Source organism: Scyliorhinus torazame, chromosome 2, assembly GCF_047496885.1.
Source record: "Scyliorhinus torazame isolate Kashiwa2021f chromosome 2, sScyTor2.1, whole genome shotgun sequence".
NCBI classification, from domain to species: Eukaryota; Metazoa; Chordata; class Chondrichthyes; order Carcharhiniformes; family Scyliorhinidae; genus Scyliorhinus; species Scyliorhinus torazame.
Genome location: NC_092708.1, coordinates 136975047 through 136990681, shown reverse-complemented (window position 1 = coordinate 136990681; position 15635 = coordinate 136975047). Strand labels below are relative to the sequence as shown.

The 15635-nt window shown below is 42.7% G+C and overlaps 1 protein-coding gene and 1 non-coding gene across 7 annotated transcripts in view; both read right to left on the bottom strand.

Annotated features, from left to right (window-relative positions):
• itprid2 (ITPR interacting domain containing 2) overlaps nucleotides 1-15635 on the bottom strand; it is a 228667-nt gene that overhangs the window by 184912 nt on the left and 28120 nt on the right. The window lies entirely within an intron of this gene.
• On the bottom strand, nucleotides 916-1109 carry LOC140408069 (U2 spliceosomal RNA). The gene has a single exon (XR_011940004.1). It is a non-coding gene; the product is annotated as a U2 spliceosomal RNA (small nuclear RNA).

Genomic DNA, 15635 nt, shown 5'->3' with positions numbered 1-15635 from the left:
TAAGAGTACAAGAAAAAGGAATTCTTGTTACAATTGTCTAGGGCTTGGACAAGGCCACACCTCGAGTGCAGTGCATAGTTTTGGCCTTCATGTTGGGAGGGATAATATACTTGCAATCCAGTGAAGGATCACTAAGGGGTTGAGTAGAGCAGTTGAGTAAAGTGTACCTATACCTGCTGGGATGATAGAAAATGAGAGTTGATTTCCTCACAAACATACAAGACCCTGAAGGAATTGGACATGGTAGACACAGCAAGGTTGTTTCTATTAGCTTGGGAATCTAGAACATGGGGCACAGCCTCTGGATAAGGGACTCATTTAGGACAGAGGTGAGCAGAACATGCTTCACTTAAAGGGTTGTGAATCTTCAGAATGATCTACCCCAGATGTTTATGGATTGCCATTGTGGAGTATATGCAAAACAGAAGTCAATAGGGAATCAAAGGCTATGGGGAACAGGAAAGAAAGAGGAGTTGAGAGTGAAGATCTGACCTGGTTGTGTTGTATGGCATAGCAGCTTCGAGGAGCTGAATTGCCGACTTCAACTTATTATGTCCTTAATAGTCATTGTGCCAAAAGTGGCTCGTGTCAGCAGCCAGCAGACCCAGATCATGTCAGAAAGAAAACAATACTCCCTTTACTCACTCCAATAATGTTTCTCACTAACATAATGCTTATAATGTTGCCAAAAAGGAAACAAACTTGGAAATTGGAAGGATTTTATTATTCAGCAAAGGTTCATAAAGGAATGGATAGCGACAAAATGGAATACTGTATGACAGTAAATTAGCACGAGACAAATAAACAACTTGCAAATGTTTCTATAGGTATGAAAAAAGGAAGAGACGAGTGGGTGTAAACATGGGTCCCTTTCAGAGACAGAAGTAATTATTTTTTATTTATTTATTTTTAAATTACTTTTTCTGAGTTACAAAGCCAGGGCTCAGAGTGTGGACAGGGGCAAACCCCTAATCCAGCTCCTTGCCTGCTCCAAAAACCAATTCAAATTGAATCCAATTCATGGTCCCCACAAGAGAGACATACCAGATCTGAGCCAAAAGGCAGAGCAGATACTACACTTAATCTGAGCCAAAAGGCCGAGAAGCGATGACAGAAGCAATTATAACGGAGAATAATGAAATTGCATGGCATTTGTCTTCATAGCAGAAAACCAGAACTTTCTGGAAGAGTGGGGAAATCAAGGGTTTAGTGGTAATGAGAAACTTATTAGTGGCAAATAAATAGTGCTGGAGAAAGTGGAACCAGTGTCAATGGCTGAGACTAAGCCATGAGGTAAATTCAGGCATATACTACATGGTCCAGCAGCAACTCTATTGCTTCCCATATTCTGCCAGTGGCCATAAAGGTAACCATTGCTCTCAACTGGTATGCCTCAGTCTCTTTCCAGGGGTCAGCAGGAGACCGGTCTGACATATCCCAATCAACAGTACATAAAGTTGTACCCAATACTTTGTTTGTTTGTGCGGGGGGCACCACTTAATTTCCCTATAGATTTGGCATCTCAGGCCCACTGCCTTTGCCCAATTAGCAGGCTTCCCTCATGGGCAGTGTGTTCTTGATTGTACTCATGTTGCCACAAAGGCCCTATCGCAACTTGTGGACAAATGCAGACACATTCGTAAACTGGAAGTCTTTCCACTCAATCAATATATAGGTGGTTTGTGACCACAAGGTCTTCCTTCACACATACGTGGGCAAGGTGCCCTGGATGCTGCTATGACTCCTTCGTACTAAGGAGTTCCCAACTTGCTCAGGTATTTCAGCCACCTTCACAGATCTGCAGTTAGCTTCTAGGGTAGAAGGGATCCCTTAAGAACCTGGTTAATGACCCCCCATTTAGAACCCTAAAACTGAGGCGGAGCAGAACCACGACAGCATCCATGTCATCATAAGGAGACACTTTAAAAATGTATTTCAGGTGCCTCAATCGCTCTACAATTTGCCCCAGTAAGGGTAACAAGAATAATAGTGCTGTGCTACATGCTTCATGACATTTAAGAGACTAGAAATCACTGATGATCACCATGAGGGAGAGGAAGCCCCTGGCCATTCTAACGATCCCCAAACGGAGGAGGATGAGGAGGCCACCTAAGGCAGAGCATTGAAGGTGTGGCTATGCAGGCAGAGCTGACTCAGTGGAAGAGGGAATCACGTCAGATGTGTTTTTGTGGACAAATCAATTCACATAGGTCTTCCTGTCTCACAGCTGCCATCAGCCAGTCTCTGGTGAGCAACCTCCAAGCAAAGACCCTTTTCACATTGACGCCACAATTACTCAGGGGGATGCCCATCCCCCACAAGGGAGCAAATCAACATCAATGATTTTGACTTGGTCACATTAAAATGCTTGAATCCCTCACCACCATAATCATGGGCCTCATCATATTACAAACACACATGGTAAGAGATTCTTCACAATCTGGTCCCCTCACATGAACAATGAGGCACCAAAGCTAGCAAACTTATCCATAATCAAACCATGCCAATAATACTGAGTGACATGACTTCAGACTTATACAAACTCTACATGTTAAGATTTTATGTGCCAAAAAACATGCAGATAAGGCATATTTCACAGCATGTGCCCACAACTGTACAACAACAAATCTTTGGGAAACTTGCAGACCCCCATCCATTCCTGCCAATGGTGCAGTTAGGTCCATGTGCAGTATTCCAGGTTTCCATAAACCTCGGCATCGCTCACAAAGCACATCCTCTACCACCTGGAATACAAAGGCGTCTAAGTAGTGAAGACAGCAGGTGAGCAATATTCCCTGGAGCATACATGACATCTCGAGCTGCTGACACCTAGGCTAATGCGTGACATTGCCGTGCGAATGAATACCGTGGACCCAGGGCTCAAGTTGAGATGCACCTGCTGTCCCAGCATCTGTTCGTGAGGTCTGAACATTTGTTTGGATAGACAATGAAAGATACAAGGAGCATCTCACCGCTCGAGGCTTTCAACACCTTTCTTATATGTTGCTCCAGAAAAGGAGGGAGCTTTCTAGTGCCTCACAAATAGGGTCATACCTTTGCTTCGGATGACTTCTTCTTGAAATGGACATCAGCATGGTACCTTCATGATCACTGATAGGAACACCCTTCATAATACAAACATACGGACCTATCTACAATTATGTGCAAATATATTCAAAAAGTGCTCAAATGATATTTACAATGCGAAAAGTGTAACCAACGATCTCAGTGCAACATATTAAATTCTTAACAGCTTTGAGAGGGTAGATGCTGAAGGGGTCGGCCAAAAGAACCAAGGTGAAGAAAACCCTTTTACTCAGAAGGATGCGAATCACTGGAATTCTCTACCGCAGAAAGCTGTGGATGTTCAGTTGTTGAATAAACTAACAGTAATCAGTAGATTTTTAGGTATTGAGGAAATTAAGGGAAATGGGGAGAGAGCATTAAGGTGGAATTGAGGTAGATCAGCCATGATCATGAAGAGTGGGGCAGGTTCGAAGGCTGAATCGTCTATTCATTCTTATGTTCTTAGCTTCTCGTGAGCACGCCCGTCACACAAGCATGGTCATGTTGTGACATCTCACTAAAGGCTACACAGTGCTTAAGATGCCAAACTGCACCCATGTTAATTCAAACCCATCCTTGTTCCATGTGCAAGATTAGGAAAATGCTTTACTTCAGCGGCATTATGCAACCAAGATAGCATACCTTGGATGCAATTAACCACCACATAAAAAGTAAATAGTTCTCCTTGCCATCTGGTAAATTTCCCATAAGAAAGCCTTGGCATTCCTTGACAAAAAGTGATAAATACATTTCCTTCGTTGAATATTTTTACAAACTTTGGGACATTTGAGCAAAATGTTTAGTTTCTGCTAAGGTTTTGCTATCTTTCTGTCAATCAGCCACTATCATGGCAGCACATCTCGTTGATTCCAACAAGAACACTAACATAGTCTCCTCTTTTAGTCTAGATATGGAGATAAATGTGCGAGGTCACACGAGGTACATATTGGGATAGATGCCAAATATTAAAATTGCTGATCTTTTAATGTTATGAAAATGCCACAAATCTCTTGGATCCATCCAAGTACCTCAACATGGGGCACAATATTCAAGCCCTGCTGGGGGCAGGATTGGAAGCGGGTGGAATTCGAAAATACCAGTGCCAACCATCATCCCAATATATAATGTTAGCCAGTTTCACCATGGCAAGGATTAAGTGGCCCGAAGTAAAAGAAAGTAATCATAAATTTTCAACACAAACTGGGTAGGCTAGAGTGGCGTGTGTAGTGTGGAATGCCCACTTAGAGTAAGGATACTGAAGCCAGAGGGAACATGGACGCACCATAGAAAGAGATTGTTAATATATATTAGGACTATTTCCTCTGGAGTACAGATGGCTAAAAAATAAAAAGAGATGTTTTAAATGAATAGTGGGACAATTTTCTTTTAATAGGGCAGTCAGTGACAACAACAAAAAAAAGACTTACACTTCAAAAAACATCTTTCACAACCATAGAATATCCCAAAACACCAATTAAGTACTTTTGGATCATTATTGTAATGTAGGAAACACCAAGCAATTTGTGCACAGCAAGTTCCCATAAATAACAATGTGATAATGACCAAATGATCTTTTCAGTGATTTTGACGGGGGTGGGGGGGGGTACAAATAATTGGCTATGACACTGGGGGTAACTTCCCTGCTCTTCTAACTAGTATCATGGAATCTTTCACGTCCACTTTAGCGAACAGACGGGGCTCCATTTTAGCGTCTCATCTGAAAGAATCAGCACCTCCAACAGTGCAACATTTCCCATGGAGCTGCTGCTGTGAAGTGCCAACCTAGATTGCTTTTGAGCTCAGGTTTTAGTTGAAGTGGGACTTAAACATTATTGAAATAAATTTAAGGTGTCAGGAAAAATGTATTTATGTAGAAGCTGGTTGGGGCATGGGACATTTCGCAAAAGGACCACTGCAACTCAAAAGAAAAATGAGATGAGTACTGGAAGCAGAGGAAGCTGCAGCACCATTGCAAGAGTTTGGGTTTTGAATTCTACTTGCAAGAGAAGGCATAGACTGAACAGACACCCACTGTGTTGCTGGTGTGAGTTGATTATTGCTAGAAGGCGGAGGCCAAATCACTGAATCTATTTAAGAAGGAAATAGACAGATACCTATGCTATAAAAGGTGTCAAGGAGTATGGGACGAGTGCTAGAGTTTGGGTTGAGATAGAGGATCCGCCATGATCATGTGGAATGGCAGAGCAAACCCAAAGGGCCCACTCCTGCTCTTTTTTCTATGTTTCTCTGTTAAATGTCTGACAGTGGGTGTATCCCACTGAGGCTGGCTGATACAGAGGCTGGACCTTATCTGGAGCAGAGCATTTAATTGGAAGAGGTACATTTGAAAGAAGATCGGATCACTTTGGAATTTGTTTTACAAGTGCAAAGCTGGAAATGCACGATGCAGAGGGGACTGTTAGTATTGGTGCAGAAATGGGGAGATATAAACTCTTCGGGGAGGATGGAGCTGAAAAGGATACAAATGATAAGAGGTTGGTTGGTGGTCAGTGCTGAGTTCAAATAGATCTTATTTTCACTGGGTCAAGGGCCTTATTCCACTATGTGAGTTACAATTCCTTAGAGGGGTCAAAAATGCTCTTGAAGAATGTACAAGATCTTTAGAGAGCTGTCAAGCTCTAAAGTTATCTAAATGATCAGCCATTTAAAAATTGAAAACTGCCTGCCTATGTCTGTGCGAGCTGAAAAAAAATCTGTTCTTGCATGCTCAGTAGCTGTTGGTTGATGTATCCCTGAATGATTTCATTATAGCAGCACGGTAGCACAGTGGGTAGCACTGTTGCTTCACAGCTCCAGGGTATCAAGTTCGATTCCCGACTTGGGTCACTGTCTGTGCGGATTCTGCACGTTCTCCCCGTGTCTGCGTGGGTTTCCTCCGGGAACTCCGGTTTCCTCCCACAAGTCCCGAAAGACGTGCGGTTAGGTGAATTGGACATTCTGCATTCTCCCCGTGTACCCGAACAGGCGCCGGAATGTGGCGACTAGGGGATCTTCACAGTAACTTCATTGCAGTGTTAATGTAAGCCTACTTGTGACAATAAAGATCATAGCATTATTAATGCTTGGCTATGACCCACAGGCAATCATTATCACAATTGTGGGGGAGTTATGATCACAGTTTGATTGGCAGTTCAAGAAGTTATTAAAGGCCGTCTTTGATAAAGGGTTATTAATAGAAATGTTTCTTTTTAAGAGTTTAAGGATCTGAAGGGATTGAATTGTATTAAATGGACTTGCATTAATGGAACGTTTTCAATATCATGAACTCTATAATAGATCTTTAAAATTACTTTTTTCCTGCTCAGTGTGATCTATGGTGGATACAGGTTGAGTTGGCAAAGGATGGTTGGGGGGGGGCATGGATTATCACAAGTTGGCACTTGGTAGAGCCTATAAGAAGCCATGGGGCTGGAGACATAGCATTGCATTAAGTTGGCATTGAGGTTATAAGGGGCCATGGGGGATGGACAGGAAGCACGAGTTGGTACGGATGAGGCTTGAGAGCGGATGGGCAGGTAAAGGGCTGTGAGGGGTGTGGCTAGAAGGCCTAATATTTAGAACACCTGGGATAAAATCCCAGAAAACTCAGGGTGGCCTTTTAAACCGCCTGGCTCAGCATTCGGCAGCCTTTGTGGCCACCCCCGATCTGCGTCCAGACCTAGTGGGCCCAATTCAACCCAACAGCACCACACAGTGTACCTCCGCACTCCCACAAACCCCACCACATCCAGAGCAGAATCACACCATTTGGGGCAATTTCTCCCCCACCCCGAGGCGGCTGTGCCGAGCCATGGATATTCCTAACTTGAGCAATTGGTCACTGGAACATATATATGGACCCAAGAGTCAATAGTGCAAAAACTGTCGAGAATACAGTAAACATCAACGGTCATTGTTGAATGTAGAGGCAATGGATTGATACAATTGGAGTATGCTCTTCCAAGGTCAGGCCAAAGATATAAATACAGGAATGGAAAGTTTGAGCATGACTGATATCATCTGTGGAAAGAGAAACAAGAGTTAACGTTTCAAGCCCAATATGACTCGTCTCCAGAACGGAGAGGGGTAGAAATATGATGGGCTTTATGATGTTGAAAAAGGTGGGCGGGGGGGTCAGGTGGAATAAAACAGAAAGACATGAATAGGTTAGAGGGTGGAGGAGATGTCAAGGAACAAAAAGCAAAAAGACTGAGAATGGTCATAGTAACGAAACAAAGCATAGGTCCAGAGTAGGTGTTGATATCAGAATAAAAAAGTCAGCTCAGTCTGAAAGCAAAACAAGATACAGATGTGCACTTGGCAAAAAAAATTAAAATGGAGTTCATAGTAGGAACTTTCTCTAACATGCATTGGGCTTCACTACAGCATTGCAGAAGGCCGAGGACAGAAATGTGAGCTTGAGAGCAACATGGCGAATTAAAATAGCATGCAACTAGAAGTCGGGGTCATGCGTGTGGACTAAGGGTGGTGTTCTGCAAAGTGCTCACCCAGTCTGCGTTTGGTCTCTGCAATGTATAGGAGGCCACATTGTGAGCAGTGAATATTTTTCTCAATTTAGCATACTGTCTCAGTAAATCGCTGATTGACCTGGAGAAGTGTTTTGGGCCTTGTGAAGAGAAGGTACAGAGCCAGGTGTTACACCTCCTGCGATTGCATGGAAAGATGCTATGGGAAGCGGTTGAGGTGAGAGGAACAGTCACGGAGGGAGTGGTGCCTTTGGAATGTTGACAGGGGACGGGAGGGAATGATGTGATTGGTGATGGCACATGCTAGTGGAAATAGCAGAGGATGATCCTTTGCATACGGAGACTGGTGGGGTGGAAAGTGAGGATTAGGGGAACCCTATCATGGTTCCGGAAGGGAGGAGAAGGGAAAAATCCTGACAGAAGGTGAGGATTCTGTCAATCACAGTGGTACTCAGTTGCGAAAAAGGGTGCAAAGTTGGAAGTGGTGTTGTGGAAGGAAGCATCATGAAAACAGATGTGACAGAGATACTGGGAGAATGGAATTAAGTCCTTACAGGAGGCAGAGTGGAAGGAGGTGTAGTCACGGTAGCTGCGGGAGTCAGTAGGCTTGTAATGAATATTAGTCAGTCGATTGTCAGACATGGAGACAGAGAACTCAAGGAAGGGAAGGGAGGTGTTGGAGATGGACCATGTGAAGGTATTAGAAGGTTGGAAATTTGAAACAAAATTGATTAATTGTTTCAGTTCTGGATGAGAGTAGAAAGCGATACAATCATCAATGTACCAGAAAAAGTAAGGCATAACTAGGTCCACGCAGGTACCAATAGCAATGCCTTTTATTGGAGGGAGTGAAACAAGTTAAAGGAGAAATTGTTGAGTGAGAGAACAAGTTCAGCCAGGCGGAGGAAAGTAGCGGGACAGGGGTTGTTCAGGCCTTGGTACAAGGGAGAAGCAGGGAGCCCTCAGGCCATCCTGATGGGGGACGGAGGTATGGGGAGATTGAACGTCGATAGTAAAGAGGAAGTAGTCAGGCGAGGAAAACGGAAATGCTTGAAATGTCAGAGCGTCAACAGAATCACGAATGTACATGGGAAGACACTGGACAAGGGAAGAAAAATTGAGTCATGGAAGAGTACGTTCAGTGGGACAGGGACAGGCTGAACTGAGGGGTCTATCAGGATGGTCTTGTTTGTGGATTTTGGGCCAGAGATATGCGGGGTTAGTGAAAGGTGAGTTGCACACTGCTTTTGTTTCTTCCTATAAAAGGCTTGGAAGTTAGAAAACAATGTCAAAGAAATCCACTCCCATTACTCACCTTAAAATGAGAAAGAAAGCAACCCAAAATCTTGATAATTTAAATGGCACAGGTCAAAGTCCTTTACCATTACGTGCAATATAAACGGGCGTAATGTAGCTCCAATCAACTTTATTCAATTTAATCTATTTGAAGTAATGTAGTTTGAAAACATCCCTTCCAGACAAACAAAGCACACCCTGACACGATAATTTCAAAATAGGTTTGCACTATTAGGATTTGTAGATCTAGTGACTGCATTGTATTGCAACAAACCAAAGAATAGAATGTGAGCAAGAGCTAACTAAATCCTTCTCCACCCCTCCGCATCCATGTTGGTTTGCCAACATTTATATAAATGTTTTTTTTTTGTTGAATTAGAAGTTACAAACAATATTTCCTCCTGTAAAATGGCTGAGGGGCTGCTTGAGAGGTCTTTAAAATTTGGAAAGGTTTTCATAGAGTGAGTGGATAGAGAGAGAATGTTTCCTCGTGTGGGGAAGAGTATAACTATATAGGATAATCACCACAAATTCCAATGAGAATTCAGACAAAAATGTCTTTACCCACAGAATGGTGAGAATGTGGAAGTCACTATAATGGGCAGTGGCTGAAACAAATAGCAGAGAAGCATTGAAGAAACAAGACAAGTTTATGATGGAGAAAGGCCAGAAGATTACGATGAAAGACTGGCCAATTCCTCGATGTAGTCACCTGACATGAGTGGGGTCGCCAAGACCATCTGGGCTGCAGTTGCGATGCAGTCTAAACAATGGCTCACATTGTCGAGGAGTGTCCGTTGACTAAGCTTGAAGGCAGGCTTACAGAACACAGCTAGCCACTGACAAGGCTATTCCTTGGCCCTGTGACTATGCACAGGCTAAATAAATAAATAATGATAGACTTAGATGACAAAAGATGGGTGAGGCCCGTGTGGACCACAAACACTTACATGGACTCCACAGAATCATTGGATTGAATTCTATGTAATCCTATGCATTACAGTGTGTGTATTAAAATAGTCCTGGGTTCTTGTCTATAAACCAAAATCTGCAAAATTGTGTCCATAAGGTGCCCTACAAACTTTGCCTTATTGATTTGTGTTGAACATAGAACATACAGTGCAGGAGGCCATTCGGCCCATCGAGTCTGTACCGACCCACTTAAGTCCTCATTTCCACCCTATCCCCGTAACCCAATAGCCCCCCTAACCTTTTTTTTCATCACTAAGAGCAATTTATCATGGCCAATTCATCTAACCTGCACGTCTTTGGACTGTGGGAGGAAACCAGAGCACCCGGAGGAAACCCACGCAGACTCCGCACAGACAGTGACCCAGCAGGGAATCGAACCTGGGACCCTGAAGCCACAGTGCTAATCACTTGTGCTGCCGTGCTGCCCACACTAGGATGCCTTTTCAATTTAAAGGGATCTTTTCTAATGGTCTATTTTTGAAATATACCAGCCAGAGTAAATGTTGTGCATTCACACCAGAAAGGTTTGATCTTGACCAGATTTCCAATCAGGTCTTGGCCATTGTGTCATGAAGGCTAGGGGAAAAAATGTTACGCAGGTTCCCCATTCCCAATCACTTTTAGTAACAACGGTGAAACTGTCAACATTTGCCATCTTTACTCTGCTGAAAAATGGCAGCAACTTCAAGAGTTTGCACAAGCACGGAATAATACAGAATTCCAAATGTTTCCGTCAGTCATTCCACGCACTCCAGAGGGGGCACTGTTGACGTTACCCCACATTGCAATCCTGATGCAAACAGCAAATTGACAAAACAAATTTTACACCATCCATCTTGCTGCAAAAATCCTTGTAAATGTGACACTTAGTTGAATGAGGTGTAATTGCATTTCTTTTTAAATCATATGGCTAGCTCATAATTACTCCTCAAATCTTGGAAAGTGTTTATGAAATGTCAAATTTCACAATGATAAAATACATTTTTTACAATCAAATTTTTCAAAGTTAGAAATATTTTGTTTACTATCCTAATCCAATCATAATAATTTACTTCACCTTCTGAAATTTTACATTAAAATGAGGATAATCTGTGTTTTTAGTATCCTGGTTTGCTGTCTGTGAGAGTATTTCAATGTGATTGGCTACCCACACTGCTTGCTGACATCATTGATGCTGGTGCATTGAGATCCACTTAACTTGGCACCAGATTTAAATTGTCATAAAGGGGGAATTTGTGCCACGTATATTGCAAAATCCTTTATGGGCTGCTTTCTTAAAGGCCAGCAACGAGTACCATTGCATCATTAGTGACTGCATAATCTGGATTCGTTTTTTGAGGAATGGCCACTGGGCCGAAACAACCAAGGACCTTCAGCATTATCTAACCATTCCACAACATTAACCACGCCATGTGCCAGCAAGCAAGGAGAGAAAAATGAAAACAGATTAATTTGTTTATGTCAAGTGCATACTCACAACATATTCCAGGACTGAACATTCTTTTATCCCCCATAAAGACATTATATTCAATTTATTCTAAAAAATACATTTTGTCACCTCACGAGATATCAGCATCACTGTTCAGCCCCACACTGAATCCACACTATTCTGCCTAAATACAGCAAACTAAATGCAATCTAAACAAAAATCAAAAATAAAACTGGGAACAAAAAGTTCACGAAATTACCAAAAATGGAGCTTCTATAAAAGATTAATGTCTGCACAAGTGAAACCTCTTGTACCACAAGTACCCATCATAGTTCATGTGCCATGTTGGTGAATTTTGCAAACAGAAACTCAAGTGGTTCAATTTTGCATAAACACTGCTCCTGACACAAGCACGTGGGGGCACACACAAACAAAAGGCAGGCTGGATATATTATTCAAGTCTGCTTTCCTAAAAGAACTTCACCCCTGAGTTTGAGGTGGCCATCCATTCACAAACACTTGACTGGCCTATTGGCTCCATAACCCTTAAGGTATGTGATGGGTAAAAGATTAAGGGTTGCCATGAATTCGTAAATGGCATTACAAATATAAAAGAAAACTTCATATCAAATAAGGGCTAAATTAAACAGCTTGGGAGCTGAGTGTTTGGGATAGTACATGGTGTGATTCAAGGTCTCAAGCTCTTAGACAGAAATCACCACAATAAAAATACTAAAATAAGGAGCCTATTTAATTAATAGAACAGTATTGAATTGTTTCCATCACTACTCACTTGCCTTGATAAATTATGCAGAGTTTATTTGATGAGAAGAAAACTTCAAATCCACAGGGAATCAAATTAATTCTCTATTAGGGTAATGGCAAATTTAACCCTCTTTAATTGTGTCTTTTTCCTACAGGATTATAGTAACATTTGCTCACTTATGAAATGTGTAAAATTCAACACTTCCACTTATTGAAAGTATTATTAAATATGGCAGGCCAGACCAGAGGTTCAAATGAACATCTGCATGTTTCGCTGATACAGTAATTTAGTGCAAACTGCCAATGATTGGGCAAATTATTAGGAAACATTAACGTTCAATTCAGCAAAACCATCTGCTATTTCATCTAAACATCAAAAATAATGTTTACAAGGACATTTTGGGTAAACATGAGACAGCTGGAAAATACCCACTGCTTTTATCTTACTGTAAGGATATTAAACACAAAAATGACTGAGCAGTTACTCCTCGTATCAAATTTGAATGTCTAACATTTCAAAGCATCTGAACAGTTACTAACTGTGCATTAAGGGAGGGCATCATAATGTTATCCATCTAATGCCACAGCTTAGTGTTTCCTGGGAAAATACTCCATTTAACATTCCTGATGAAGTGGAAACAACACTGCCAAGAAACCTTTATGCTAAATCCTGCTGTTCTATTCCTTCCAGCACTTTATTACAGTCAGTACAGACCCACTGCTTTATGTCTAAGTCTGCTCCTTAAAGAATACCCTTCCTCTTTCAATACATTATTCACCACTCAAGGCTGCAAATGATCATCCGACAATGTCCACAGCTTCATGCTAATTCATACAGGAATCTTTTGAGTTTAAATGCTGAATGATTATTTTGCAAAGTGTGATGCAAACAAGGCCGGGGGGGGGGGGGGGGGGGGAAGAGGAGACTACAGATCTGACTACCCAAGGCATCCAAAAATCCTTTTCTATGAAAAAATAACTTCTTTGACATGTAATTTAATTTGAACTTGTAACACAGCCCAAGAATTTAATTTAGATTTTCAAAAGTTGCAAGTGAGGGATATCAGGTGACAATTTACTTAGCACTTTGGGCATAGGTTCAAATCCAAAACCTCGTGGGCACAACACAACAGTCACGCTGCACCCGAAATGCAGTTCCACTTTGTGGCCGACAGAAGTCGGGTGAATCCATTCCCGGGATCAACCCCAACTCGCAATACCTCGTGAGAGCTAATGCGATCTCGCGAGATGCTGCGATGTGAATCACTGCCCCCCCCACCCCCCCCCCGCCCCCCATTGTGGGCGGGACCACTTTTTAGCAAACCTGCATATTAAAGCAAGGCAGCTAGTCTCACTTTAATATGCAGATTCCGGAGTTACCCAAGGCATGGGTACTGGTCTCCACAAACGTGGACCAGATGGAAGAACACTCGTGGGGGTCTCCCAGAGGATTGGAGATCCCCAGGTGCATGCCCTTTGGGAAGGGTGGTACTCTGGCACTGCTGGTGCCACCCAGGCACCCTAGTAATGCCATCCTGGGTGCCAGCCTGCACTGACAAGGTGCCCAGATGTCACTGCCAATTGGCAGGGGCACTACCAAGTTGGCTGTGCCAAGTTAGCATCTTTTGCTGGCGATCAGGCTGGGGGGACCCGCTCATCGCGCGTATGGGCTTTTGGGGGGCGGGGGGGGTCGTATCAGGGGCTTCGGAGATCAGGACACCATTCAAAAATGGCGTCCTGATCTCTCACTGCACTGAGGAGTTCCGGGAGCGAGCGGAGCTCCTCAGTGCATAAAACGGGCCTTGGTCGCGCATTCCCATTTAGGCCCTTTATCTAACACGGGTGCCGTTAGTGTTTCTCGGCACTACAAGCGCCGGAAAACACGTGGCTAAACGTGCTCGCTATGGAATTTGTTCCCTTTTAGTTGAATCGTGCCCAGTGTCTTTTCTCTGCAAGTGTTCTATGTGTGGAACAGGTTTGGCCAAACTTAATTTTGGCTTCTTTTGGAAAGGGGCCCACAGAACAACAGTGTCCACAACAATCCAGTACAAATGGGTGTTTTCCCAAAGTGAATAGTTGAAGAACATTATAAAAAAACCATCTCACACTGCATTGCTTGTATGACATTCCCACATTGAGAATACTGGCACTGCATAACAATGCATCCACTCCCCAATGTTGCAATCCTTACCCCCACAAATACAAAAAAGGATACATTTCAAAGTTTCTCCCATTTTAAATGTAAACGAATAGCAATATACTTCTCTGCAGATGGTACCAATCCTTTAATATCTCACCCAAGTGGCTATCCCTCATCTCTTAGTCTGCGAGTACATGTACTGATTACCTTTGGGAGCTGTAGCCATATCTGATCCCGTCCTCACCCAGTTCCCACAAATACACAGCTAGGATCACCACACGGCAATAAACAGAAAGAATGCACCAGTGTTTTTTTCTCTTGTTTTTTGTTATTACAATTTTATTATGGCGGCTCTGATGGCTTTTATGGTTATATAGGAACAGGAATCACCATTCAGGCCTTCAAACCTGTTCCATCATTCAATGATGTCATGCCTGATCCACCACCTAACTGCAAATACCTACCTTTGCCCCAAATCCCTTAATAACTTTGGATGATAAAAAAAGCTTACAATCTCAGATTTAAAATTTACCACTGATCTTGTATCAGTTTCCACATGTGGGCAAGAGAGTTCCAAACTTCGATCACCTATTGTGTACAGAAATGTTTCCTAATTTCACTCCTGAAAAGTCGGACTCTAATTTTTAAGCCATGGCCCCTAGTCGTAAACTCTCCAACCAGTAAAAGTTTTTCTCAATATTTTGAATACGACCAAATCATGGTTACTCTGTTTCCTTCTAAATGCATGGAATACAATCAGAACTTTGCGTAAACTCGCCTCATAATTTAACCCTTGGAACTAAATATCTTTCTGGTAAATCTATGCTGTATTCCCTCCCAATCCTCCTGAAGGTATGGTGCCCAGAACTGGTCAAATCATGACCTTATATAGCTTAAGCATGAATTTTGCCTCTTGTATTCCAGTCTTTTAAAAACAAAGGCCTGTGTGCCATTAATATTTTTTGATTATTTTTTGTAACATGTTCATCACCTTTTCAAGTGGATCATCAAGTCTCTTTGGACCTCTGGGCAGCACGGTAGCATAGTGGTTAACACAATTGCTTCACAGCTCCAGGGTCCCAGGTTTGATTCCCGGCTGGGTCACTGTCTGTGCGGAGTCTGCACTTTCTCCCCGTGACTGCATGGGTTTCCTCCGGGTACTCCGGTTTCCTGCCACAGTCCAAAGATGTGCGGGTTAGGTGGATTGGCCACGCTAAATTGCCCTTAATTGTCCCAAAAGGTTAAGTGGGGGTTAATGGGTTACAGGGATAGAGTAGATACGTGGGCTTGAGTAAGGTGCTCTTTGTAAGGGCCGGTGCAGACTCGATGGGCCGAATGGCCTCCTTTTCTGCACTGTAAATTCTATGATCTATGATGTTTTTAGCTTTTTCACTATTTAAAGTCCCACTATCATTTTAACGTCCAAAGTGGATGACCTCAGGTTTATCCGCAGCGAAATCCATTTACCATAGTTTGCTCA